The sequence below is a fragment of the Anser anser genome (genome assembly GCF_964211835.1).
Source record: "Anser anser genome assembly, chromosome: 20".
Lineage (NCBI taxonomy): Eukaryota > Metazoa > Chordata > Aves > Anseriformes > Anatidae > Anser > Anser anser.
Genome location: NC_139741.1, coordinates 12,773,360 through 12,785,851, shown reverse-complemented (window position 1 = coordinate 12,785,851; position 12,492 = coordinate 12,773,360).

Sequence of the window (12,492 nt, the reverse complement as noted above, 5' to 3'; positions counted from 1 at the left end):
CACGATTTTTGCCTTGGATGCACAGAGAGATTGGGGGTAGTAAAATTCTTTTATTCTTCATTAATATAAACATTTTCAAAACAGGTGTTTGCTCAACCTTGCTTCCACTGTGTGCATGGGAGGGAGATAACTGAAAGTGGGGAGTGTTGCTTGAAACCTGCAAGTGGCTGAGGTCCAGTGGGGTTGGAGGCTTTCTTACTCCTTTTGGAAATGCAAAGCAACCTTGCGCCTACCCTGCACTTGCAGAAGGATCACGACAGCCCAAAGCACAGAGGCTTTGTAATTACTGCATAGGGATTGGGAGCAGGGGGCTGCAGGCGTGGCCTCTGTGAGAACAGTGCGGAAGCTGCCCGTGTCGGATAAGAGCCAGCTCCAGCCAACTCCAGAAGGGCCACGACGCTTGCCAGAGCTGAGCCTATAAGCGATGCTGTTTGCACCTCCGGGAGAGCAGATTTAAGAAGGGGGAAATACTGCTGTGCAACAGAAGCTGGAAGAGCAAGGAGAGAGAACCAGCCCTGCAGCCCCCAAGGTGAGTGCAGCAGGAGGCAGGAGGTGCTCCAGGCTCACAGCAGCAGTTCCCCTGCGGCCTGGGGAGAGGCCCCTGGTGGAGCAGGCTGTCCCCCTGCAGCCCACGGGTCCCACACGGAGCAGATCTCCACGCTGCAGCCCGTGGAGGAGCCCCCGCTGGAGCAGGTGGATGTGGCCTGGAGGAGGCCGCGGCCTGTGGAGAGCCCCGGCAGGAGCAGGCCCCAGGCCAGAGCTGCAGCCATGGAGAGGAGCCCACGCAGGAGCAGGGGGCCTGGGGAAGCTGCCACCTGTGGGGGACCCAGGTTGGAGCAGTTTGCTCCTGACGGACGGACCCTGTGGTACAGACCCATATCGGAACAGTTCCTCAAGAATGGTGGCCTGTAAGCAGCCCCCGCAGGCTCATTTCGGGAAGGACGGCATCCCGTGGGAGGGACCCCGCGTGGAACAGGGGCAGAGAGGGACCGTGGAGGAGCAGCAGGTGATGAAGTGTTAGGGGCTGACCACAGCCCACGTTCCCCATTCCCCTGCAACACTCGGCAGGAGGAGGTAGAGCAGGGTGGATAGGAGGTAAAAGGGGTTTTAAGTTTGCTTTTAATTTTTCACTATTGTAGTCTGCTAGTGATAGGCAACAAATTATATTAATCTCCCTGTGCTGCATGTGTTTTGTCCAGGACGATAATTGTTGAGTGATCTCCCTGTCCTTATCACAATTCCTTGAGCCCTTTTCATCATATTTTTTCCCCCTTTTCCTTTGAGGAGGGGGAGTGAGAGAGTTGCTATGGTGGAGTTCAGCTGCCCAGCAGCTTAAAACTACCAAGCAACAGTCCTACTATCCACCGACCAGCGTCCTTATTCAAGCCTGTTGCAGCTATGTATGCTGCTCTGCTCTGTCTGGGATGTGGACCTACCCGTGGTATCTGGGGCCAGCTCATATGGACTAGAGCCTTACAATCTGCAGGAATTCCCCTTCAGTGGGAACTTGCATCACATAAAGACGGTTCTCCATGGTGGAAGACAAAGCCTATAGGAATTATTAGAAGTCGACATCCTCCATCGCTCTGACCCCCGAGATTTGGACATAATTTCCAAAATGAGCAAAAGGGATCTGTGTCTGCCCTGATACGAAGGAAGTCACTGCCCCTGGAAATCTAGTCACTATGCTTTGGTGACTTCATCAGCGTTTTTATTCTGCTTTGTATGCATCAAATGGAAAAGAGCTACCCCAGGAACACTGTGCTTTGGTGGCAGAGATCTGCTTGCAGCTGAGGACATTACTTATGTTTGTGTGTGAAAATCACACTTCCCTGCTAAAGTACATAATATTGGGCCACATGCTTTCTAGCATATCACCTGTCAGGGAAGCAAACCCAGGAAAAGCACTAATACAGCCCTATGTGTCCCTCATGGCTATAAGCACAGCCACAAGCACAAGCATGCTAACACACAGGAAATCTGTGCATGATCCCCAGAATTCACAGATGCAACGTGCATTTCTGTGCACGTGCCCTGACACCAGCTGGCAGCAGGAGGTCAGCTCCCAGCCTCAGCTCACTCTCTGTTCCTTGGGTTTGCTTTAATGCCTCCTTTGAGACACTGCCTCAGCGCAGTGAGTTTGTGAATGTGACATATCATTCAATATTATCCACCATGAGCCACTCTGTTCCTATAGCAACTGCCTCCTTAGCCCAGTTCCTGGGTCTCTTCTGGTCTGTTTGATATTCACCTTGACACCTTTGGTGGAGGCCTTGAAGGAACACACAAAGTGTGAAAACACCTTGTACTTATTAAGCCAAGGTAATTCCTCCCCACATGGATGGGCACATATCATCTCCAAGAAAGGGGCTCCCACCTCCACGACTCCCGTCCATCCTCCACCTCTCTATGTCCTTGCATGAATAACGACCTGCACAGCTTAACCTGGACAGGAGCCTGAAGTCCAGAACGGGAAACGCTCTGATCTGGGCTCCTTCCAAAAGGGCCACGCAGATATAACTAGAAGAATGCGTAAAACGTTGACCCTAGCTGACGTAATTTCTTTTGGTTGATCTGATGCAAACCTGTGATGCACCCTGCAGCCCCTGCAACACTTGTGATTTTACCTGCAGCCCCTGCAACTGCTGTAATTTTACCTGCAGCCCCTCCAACAACTGTGATTTTACCTGCAGCCCCTGCAACCCCTGTGATTTTACCTGCAGCCCCTGCAACCCCTGTGATTTTACCTGCAGCCCCTCCAACAACTGTGATTTTACTTGCAGCCCCTCCAACCCTTGTGATGTTCCCTGCAGCCACTCCAACCCTGGGACAGGCCCTACAGCTGGCTCCGGGGACTACCCCGTTGCCGTATCAGTCGCCAATACACACAAGATGAAGGAATGGATGCAGAAGTCATCTCGTTTAGGCAGGGAAGAAAGTCCTCCTGTTAGCGTTCATGAAGACACATAATCCACAAAGTGATTATATGAAGGTGCTTTATTAGGCGCCGGAAGTTAGGGGCATGCCTGCCCAAATCTAACTTCGTCTGATTTGTTTTCTTAGTTCTCTTTTATCTCCTAAGATACTACATATGCATTAGGTTTCACAACTCATCTATGCATATTCATTTCCTAGCTCCACCTAGCCTCGCTTCGTATGCTAATTATCTTATCAGTCCTTCTGCGCTTGCGTATCACTCTCTGGTGGTCGTCCGGGTGGTCGTCGGGATGAAGTAAGATGTCTTCATCAGAGTTGAACTTTTTAACCTTTCCTTTTCACGCATGCTCTCTGAGCCCTTGGTCTCAGTCCAAACCGCAAGGTTGGTTTGACCCAGTTCCCAGAGTCCAAGAAGCCCCAGTTATCTAGATGTCTTGCAAATTGAGCATTCTTTTAATCCTCCTTACACCTCATCATGAATTGGTGCATTCTCATGTTACCCTTGCTCATATATTTTGTATCTTCCAAGCGCAGCCTCGTAACAGTACATCGCAAATGTAACATACTAAACAATAGTGTATTATTTCTTCTTCTATTACTAACACTCCTAAGACGGGGAAGGAGCAATAGGCAGGCGAGGCAGGTGACCCCAATGTAGGGCCATCCCAGGGAAGAGGAGGCTGTTATAAAATAGAAAAGAGAGAAAAGCAGCAGTAAGCAGGTGATCCCCATCCCTGGGCGAGCTGCGAGACATGGGACAAGATTTCAGCTGTCATGCAGGCGAGCACATTGTCACCTGGCTGCTGCGATGCTGGGATAACAGCTCCGGGAGCCTGGAATCGGAGGGCAGGGAAGCCAAGCAGCTGGGATCCTTCTCTGGGGAAGGGGGCACTGAGAAAGCGATCGGAAACGGGGCACAAGCCTCTGGAGGCGGCGCCTGTCAGGCGTGAAGGAAAGGGATCCCTTCCAGGAAGATGCTGTGGGGTTGCTGAGGGTCGAAGAACAGCAGGTGTTGGCTGCTCCCACCGTGCTGCAGCAGCGGCAAGGGAGAGACGTGGTGGTTTTCCTCAGCTGGGCAGCTGAGCTCCACCTCAACCGCTCTCTCCCTGCCCCTCCTCAAAGGGAAAGGGGAGAAAATAGGATGGAAAGGGCTCAAGGGCTGAGAGAAGGACAGGGAGATCACTCCACAATGATCGTCACGGGCAAAAGAGGCTCAGCAGAGCCTGTTCCAGTCCAGCCCGGGCCTGCTCCTGCGGGGGCTCTCCCCAGGCCGCGGCCTCCTCCAGGCCACATCCACCTGCTCCAGCGGGGGCTCCTCCACGGGCTGCAGCGTGGAGATCTGCTCCGTGTGGGACCCGTGGGCTGCAGGGGGACAGCCTGCTCCACCAGGGGCCTCTCCCCAGGCCGCAGGGGAACTGCTGCTGTGAGCCTGGAGCACCTCCTGCCTCCTGCTGCACTCACCTTGGGGGCTGCAGAGAGGTTTCTCACTCCTCCCTGACCCAGACGCTGCTGTGCAGCAGGTTTCTTTCCCTTTCTTAGGTGGGCTCTCACGCAGGCGCAAACATCATCTGTTTTGTCTCAGTTCTGGGCAGCAGCGGGTCCCTCTGGAGCCTCCTGGAACCGGCCCTTATCTAACATGGGGCAGCTGCTGCATTCTCCTCACAGAGGACACCCCTGCAGCCCCCCGCTACCAGAACCTGTCCTCGTAAACCCAACACAAGACACCGACCGAGCCTCCCTGATTCCCAGCAGGTGGGTCAGGCTGGGAACCCAGGCCAGTGCCCGGCAGACCCTCCTGGGCCTTGAAAAGCAAGCTTTATGGGGACGTAGCACCCAGAAAGAACAGAGTCACACAACAGGATTCATTTCCAAAACCGCCTCGTAGACTCCTGGGCCAAAGAGCAGGGCCTTGAGCGGGTATATCACAATGACAGAGTTCATTTCCTTCCCAGTAGCTGGCATGTGCCGTTTTTTGGGATTTCGGGGCTACAGTGAGCTGCTAAGAGGGATGTCTTAGCTCTTGCAGGGCAGTGCTTCCACTAAGGCCAGGACTTTTCTGCATCTTCTACTGCCCTGCAAGCGAGGATGCTTGGGGCACACAGGAAGCTGGGAGGGGACACAGCTGCAGGGATTCCATAAGACACAAGCAAATGCAGCCTTGGCTTGGTGACACTTTCTCTTGATTACTGCTCAACACAAATTACCTCGAGCAAGTAACTGTGATGACTAAAGGAAAGAGACGTATGGATGCTGCTAAGCTCTTCTAGATTGTACCAGGTAGGAAAGATACCTCTGTAGCAGGCGTGAAGAGGATAGCACTAATTAATTAGATGAGAAGTGGAGGAAAGGCACGTAGAGGTAGTGAAAAGCAGTTAATGTGATGTTCCGGGGAAGCTTCAGTCTGCTTAAGGAGTAGCAAGAACAAGCCTAAAGTCATAGCCAAATACAAGAAAGAGAGGAGGACACGCAGCATGAGAAGCTCCCGAGAGAAAGGAGCTCTGTTTTGGGTAAAAATCAGTCCCTTTTTCTATCATGGAGACGTCCAAGGGCGTAGGACACGTGCACTTCAGGGAACCAAGAGATGCTGTGCATTTCTCTCGTCCCCCTGACACAGCCACTAGGTGACGATGCTTCCAATTCTCTCTAAAGAAACCTTGCTTTCTCAGGCCCAGGTGTCCAGCTGCACACCAAGGACGTCCCTGGCTCCCAGGCACAGTTCCCAGGCCCAAGGCCGAGCTCCCCTCCGAACCCCGATTCCAGCAGACCTTGCTCCTGGCATTGTGGAGCAGCCATTTCATGTCAGCCTTTTCTCCTGGCAGTCAGCTTAGCGCCGTAACCTCTGCCATCGGGGCGCCCGAGAGCCGTGTGAGGTCAGCAGAGAGTCACTGTCAGCCTTTGACCTCACAAAGGTGGGTGGCCATAAGTGCCCTGAGCGTCCAGCTCGCATTGAGTACTGCTGGTGGCACTCGAGGCGTGGAGGTCTGCATGGTGCAATGGGAGACGCCGATGTCCTGCTGCTGGAACAAGAGACGCTGATGTGCTGCTGGTGCAGGAGGAGACCTGAAGGTGCTGCTGCTTACAGGTGCTGAGGAGCGGGCAGCCTCCGTGCCGGTGGCTGAGCATGCTCCTCTTAATTACGGCTCTACCCTTCCTATCTTTTTACTAAGGTGGGTAGAGAGAAATGCCCATATCTGTTTATTTCCTGGTAAGAAATGTAAGAGCCTTGTATCTGCATATTCAGCAGATTCATCCCAGCGCCCTTGGTACTGGCGATCTGTGTTGATCTGTAATAAAGAGCAATCGGTAGCACACCAAGTCTCCGTGACCTTGCATCTAACAGAATCGTCCAAATCCCTGTTGTGATCTCTCTACAGCTGTGGGCTGGCTAAGCTGTCTGTTGGATGGTGAAAATGGGAAATGATTGGGATGGGAAATGATGAGTGGGCCGAGAAATCATTGCTGGGATGGGAAGACTTTCTTGGGGTGGAAAGCCATTGGGCTAGGAAATCAAAGAGATGGGAAATCTTCCCTGGGTTTGAAATCCTTGGGAAGCAAAAGCGTTGGGATGGGAAATCACTCCGGGGATGGGGAAGTATTGGGATGGGAAGTCTTTAATGGGGCGGGTAACATTCCCTGGGGAAGGAAGTACTTGGAAAAGTAATCAGAGAGATGGGAATTCTTTGGGATGAGATCTCTTTGGATTAAGAAACGCTTCGTGTCGATGGGAAATATCTCGTATGGGAATCTGTTATCATGTGAAATTGTAAGGATGGGAAATGACCGTTAGGATGAAAAGCTGGTACTGGGACGGGAAATGCTTGGGACGGGGAAGTGTTGGTGTGAAACCGTCCTGGGCATGGCAAATGATGCGTGGGAGGGAAAGCCTGATGGGGATGGAAAAGTCTTGCGACGGGAAGCCTGCTTGGGTCCAAAACCTGCAGTCCTCACCAAGATGGCGGTGAGGGGCTGGTCAGCCGTTGGGACGGAACGGCCGTTGCCCGCGTTCCCCAACCGACCGCCCCACTCTCCAGCCACCATGGCAGGTACAGCAGCCGGCTCCCGCTCCTCCCGGGGCTGTGGCCCTGCTGGCGAGCCCAGAGCCCCAGATCTCACCCCAGCGCCCTTTTTCCCACAGAGGGTTTCCCCAGACAGCTTCCGCGGCTTCCGCAGACGCAAAACTCCCCCTTCGTCGTCCCAGCCGTGCCGCCAACGGTGGCTGCGTGGCTGCTGCCCTCCCTCCCCGGAGCGATGGCGCTGCCCTTGCAGCCCCCCCAGGTACCCACCCTCCCCTACGCGCTGCCCCAGGCCACCGTCTGGCACGTGGTGCCGGGGGTCCAGGGGCAGGTGCTGCAGCTCCCCGCCGGGGTGCAGCTGGCACCTGGGGGGCACCTCCCACCCGAGAGGCACCACCTGCAGCTTGGGCAGCTCCCCGCCGTGGGGCAGCTCCCTGCTGTGGGGCAGCTCCCCCACACCGCTCCTCCCTGGGCCCCCGTCTACCAGTGGGGACAGCCCGTGGGGACGGGGACGGTGCTGCCCCAGGATCCCCTCTGGCTGGGGCCCAGGGCCGTGCTCCATGGGGAGCTCCTGCACCCCGCAGGCACCTGCCTGCTGCAGGCCCCTGCCCACCCCGGCCCCCCACCACTCCTCGTCCCGGGGCCTCCGCTGCGGGGGCAGGTGCTCCCTGCGTCCCGCACCCTGACCAGCAGCCGGGGGCAGCTGCCGGAGCCCTGCGACCACGCCGTGGGGCTCAGCGAGGACCAGGGGCCCCCGCTGCCCGGCCCCACTCCCCCCGAGCCTGCCCAGGCTCCAACGACCGCCAGCACCCAGACGGTGACGCCCGACGGTGAGTTTGGGGCTGGCGCAGCCGGCCGCTGGGCGCCCCACACCCAGGAGCCATGGGAAAGCTGGCATCGCCCATCCTGGGGGATTTGCTTGCTTTTTCCTCAGCGGCGACAGTTGCAGAGGTGCCTGAGGAGCCCCTGGAGCTGCTTGAGCTGGGCCCCGATGCCTTCGCCGAGGCCTTTCCCCACCTGGCAGGGGACAGCCAGCAGCTGCAGCACCTGCAGGACCAGCTCCCGGCCGACCTGGACATCTCCGGCTTGGAGGAGCTGCTCAGCTGGCTCGATGCCGTGGAGCCCCAGGACGCCTTCCCCGGTGTCCCCAGCAGTCCTGTGCTCAGCCGCTTCCTGTCTGAGCTGCCCGACCTCTGCGAGGACATGGAGGAGCCGAGCACACAGGGACTGGCAGCCACCAGAGCGCTGGGTGAGGTACCCTCAACCCCTGGGGTGCACCCCGAGAAGGTGCAGGGTGGGCGGGCGGTGCAGCCCCCTGCTGTGCCGGCAGCGAGCTCCCCCCTCAAGCCTGCAGCCAGTCCCCAGCTCAGTGCCCTCAGGAGACCCCTGCCCAACCCTCCCTTCACTCTCCCCAAAAAGCCCCGCCACCCTGAATTCCTCACTGCCCTTAGCAGACCCCTGCCCAACCCTCCCTCGCGTCCCCTCAAGAGACCCCCCGACCCTGAATTCCTTAATTCCCTTAGGAGACCCCTGCCCAAGCCTCGCCTGAGTCCCCTCAAGAGCCCCCCCGACCCTGAATTTATTAGAGCCCTTAGGAGACCCCTGCCCAATCCCCCTCTGGGTCTCCTCAAGAGCCCCCCCGGCCCTGAATTTATTAGAGCCCTTAGGAGGCCCCTGCCCAATCCCCCTCTGAGTCCCCTCAAGAGCCCCCCGCCTGCCCCTGCGCCCACTGGCACCAAGTGGGGGGCCAAGCGCCCCGCGCCCACCAGCACCCCCAGCACAGCGCAGAGCTCCCAGCACAGGAGGCCGGCGACGGAGAAAACCCCCGGCAAGGAGAAGACGACGCTGCTGGGCCAGGGTGGCCAAGGCCCCAAGACGCTGTGCCAGGGGAAGACGGGTGGCCACAGCGCGGTGGCTGGCAGCAGCGGCCAAGCGGGCGGCGGCAGGCAGCAGCCGGCGAGCGACAGCACCAGGGCGCCCAGCAAGAGAGCCCGAAGCCCGGGGGCTGCTGGGGGGCAAGGAGCAGCGGCACCGCCTCCCCGGAGAGCGCTGCTGCTGCTGGAGCCCCCCCCCATTAAGCCCCGTGCCCGTGCCCGTGCCGTGCGGGCCCAGGACAGGCTCCGTCCCCAAGCCATCGGGGACAAGACGCTGCAGCGCCAGCACCCGGGGACAAAGACCCCCAGCGAGACTTTGCAGCCGCTGCGGGCCAGGGCGAAGGCGCTGGGGCCAGTGCGCCAGCTGCCCTGTGTGCAGCTGCAGCCCACCTCCAGCGGCCCCAGCAGCATGCCCAGGGCCCCGCCGACGGTGCCAGGCTCCAGCGCTGTGCCCGCTGCCCCCCGGCCCCCAGCTGGCGACAAGGCCCAGGCGGTGCCGGCACCACCAGGCAGCACGGCGCGAGCGTGGAGAGCTCCCCTGCAGCAGGCGCCCAGAGCGCCGTGCCTGCCAGCCGCGGGGGGCCAAGCGCAGCGGGAGCCTCTGCCCACGCAGTCGCTCACGCTGCAGCGTCCGGCGCAGCCCCGCGTGGACTACGTGCCCTGCGTGGGGCCCTGGGTGGGCGGCGACGCGGCGCCCACGCCGCTGGAGGAGCAGGAGGCGTCGGTGCCCATCACGCCGCAGCAGCGTCCCGAGCGGGAGCGCCTGAAGAAGCTGGCCCAGGAGGAGCGGCAGCGGGCGGCCCACCAGATGAAGATCGGCCCCGTGCAATTCTTCGTGCAGCGGCAGAAGGACCACGCCATAGCCAAGTATTACGGCTACCCGTGACCCTGCGCTCCTCGACGGCCCCCGCAGCACCCGGGCCCGCTCAGCATGCAGGCACAGAGACCTCTGCAGGCGCCTGCTCCAGCTTCAGCCACGCTCCTCAGCCCTTGCCCCTCTCGCTTGCCCTCTCCCTTCTCCAGTGCTGGAGCTAGGCAGTGTTTGCCACTGTCAGGGATGGGCAACTGGGGCAATGGGAAATGCGCGCGTCACGAATGAACGTTGCAGTGGGAAGCTGTTGGGATGTTGGCAATAGCTGGGGTGGGAAAGGTTGGGCATGGGAACTGCTTGTTGGGACACCAAATGGCTGAGATCCCAAACTTATTTCTTCGTTCGGGTCATTTCTCTTATTTAGTGCCTTCCTTATTAAATTCTTCTAGTGTAGGTGTTCACTCAGCAAGGCCTCTGCCTGCAGCTGTTCTTGCACTGGGATGCCGAGGGGATTTCATGCAGCCCGCTCCCGCTGCCCATGCTCAGTCCGTGCATGGATGTGCGCATGGCCAGCACGGACGGGAGAAAATGGGTGGACGGCTGGGTGGATGGGAGGGTGATGGGAGTTGGGAATTCAGCCTTGGGATCAGACACGGGAGGTTGTTGGGATAGGAAATGATCAGTGGGATGGGAAGTCACGATGGGGATAGGAATTCATTAGAATGGGAAAAATTGGTTTCATTTTTATTTCATTAAATTTACTTTATTGACTGTGTTGTACAGGATGGCATTTTTTTAGGTTCTCTTCCTTTTCTACCCTATTAAACTCTCTTTATCACAACGCACTGCTTTGTACTTCATTTTTCCTTCCGAGTCGTTCTGGATTCACTCAGGGTGGGGGGGACATTAGTGAACGCCTGTGTGCTTCAGATCCAAGGACACCTTTGCCCTCAACTCAAGATACATATTTGCATCTGTTGTCATGATACAAAATTAACAACAACAAAATAAAAGTTAACTACTTCCAAGCACCAGCTGTACGTTTGCTGGGTCTGCTCTATGCATTTGAAGACCATTCAATACTATTCAGCACCTTCAGGAGGAAATGTGTGGTTCTAGGGAAATGCGTCTTGATCTGATGCAAACCTGTGAAGAACCCTGCGGCCCCTGCAACCCCTGTGATTTTACCTGCAGCCCCTCCAACACCTGTGAGGTTACTTGCAGCCCCTGCAATCCCTGTGATTTTACCTGCAGCCCTTCCAACCCCTGTGATTTTACCTGCAGCCCCTGCAACCCCTGTGATTTTACCTGCAGCCCTTCCAACCCTTGTGATGTTCCCTGCAGCCACTCCAACCCTGGGACAGGCCCTACAGCTGGCTCCGGGGACTACCCCGTTGCCGTATCAGTCGCCAATACACACAAGATGAAGGAATGGATGCAGAAGTCATCTTGTTTAGGCAGGGAAGAAAGTTCTCCTAAGACGGGGAAGGAGCAATAGGCAGGCGAGGCAGGCGACCCCAATGTAGGGCCATCCCAGGGAAGAGGAGGCTGTTATAAAATAGAAAAGAGAGAAAAGCATCAGTAGGCAGGTGATCCCCATCCCTGGGCGAGCTGCGAGACATGGGACAAGATTTCAGCTGTCATGCAGGCGAGCACATTGTCACCTGGCTGCTGCGATGCTGGGATAACAGCTCCGGGAGCCTGGAATCGGAGGGCAGGGAAGCCAAGCAGCTGGGATCCTTCTCTGGGGAAGGGGGCACTGAGAAAGCGATCGGAAACGGGGCACAAGCCTCTGGAGGCGGCGCCTGTCAGGCGTGAAGGAAAGGGATCCCTTCCAGGAAGATGCTGTGGGGTTGCTGAGGGTCGAAGAACAGCAGGTGTGGTGTTTTTCCTCAGCTGGGCAGCTGAGCTCCACCTCAACCGCTCTCTCCCTGCCCCTCCTCAAACGGAAAGGGGAGAAAATAGGATGGAAGGGGCTCAAGGGCTGAGAGAAGGACAGGGAGATCACTCCACAATGATCGTCACGGGCAAAAGAGGCTCAGCAGAGCCTGTTCCAGTCCAGCCCGGGCCTGCTCCTGCGGGGGCTCTCCCCAGGCCGCGGCCTCCTCCAGGCCACATCCACCTGCTCCAGCGGGGGCTCCTCCACGGGCTGCAGCGTGGAGATCTGCTCCGTGTGGGACCCGTGGGCTGCAGGGGGACAGCCTGCTCCACCAGGGGCCTCTCCCCAGGCCGCAGGGGAACTGCTGCTGTGAGCCTGGAGCACCTCCTGCCTCCTGCTGCACTCACCTTGAGGGCTGCAGAGAGGTTTCTCACTCCTCCCTGACCCAGACGCTGCTGTGCAGCAGGTTTCTTTCCCTTTCTTAGGTGGGCTCTCACGCAGGCGCAAACATCATCCTTTTTGTCTCAGTTCTGGGCAGCAGCGGGTCCCTCTGGAGCCTCCTGGAACCGGCCCTTATCTAACATGGGGCAGCTGCTGCATTCTCCTCACAGAGGACACCCCTGCAGCCCCCCGCTACCAGAACCTGTCCTCGTAAATCCAACACAAGACACCGACCGAGCCTCCCTGATTCCCAGCAGGTGGGTCAGGCTGGGAACCCAGGCCAGTGCCCGGCAGACCCTCCTGGGCCTTGAAAAGCAAGCTTTATGGGCACGTAGCACCCAGAAAGAACGGAGTCACACAACAGGATTCATTTCCAAAACCGTCTCACAGACACCTGGGCCAAAGTGCAGGGCCTTGAGCGGGTATATCACAATGACAGAGTTCATTTCCTTCCCAGTAGCTGGCACGTGCCGTTTTTTGGGATTTCGGGGCTACAGTGAGCTGCTAAGAGGGATGTCTTAGCTCTTGCAGGGCAGT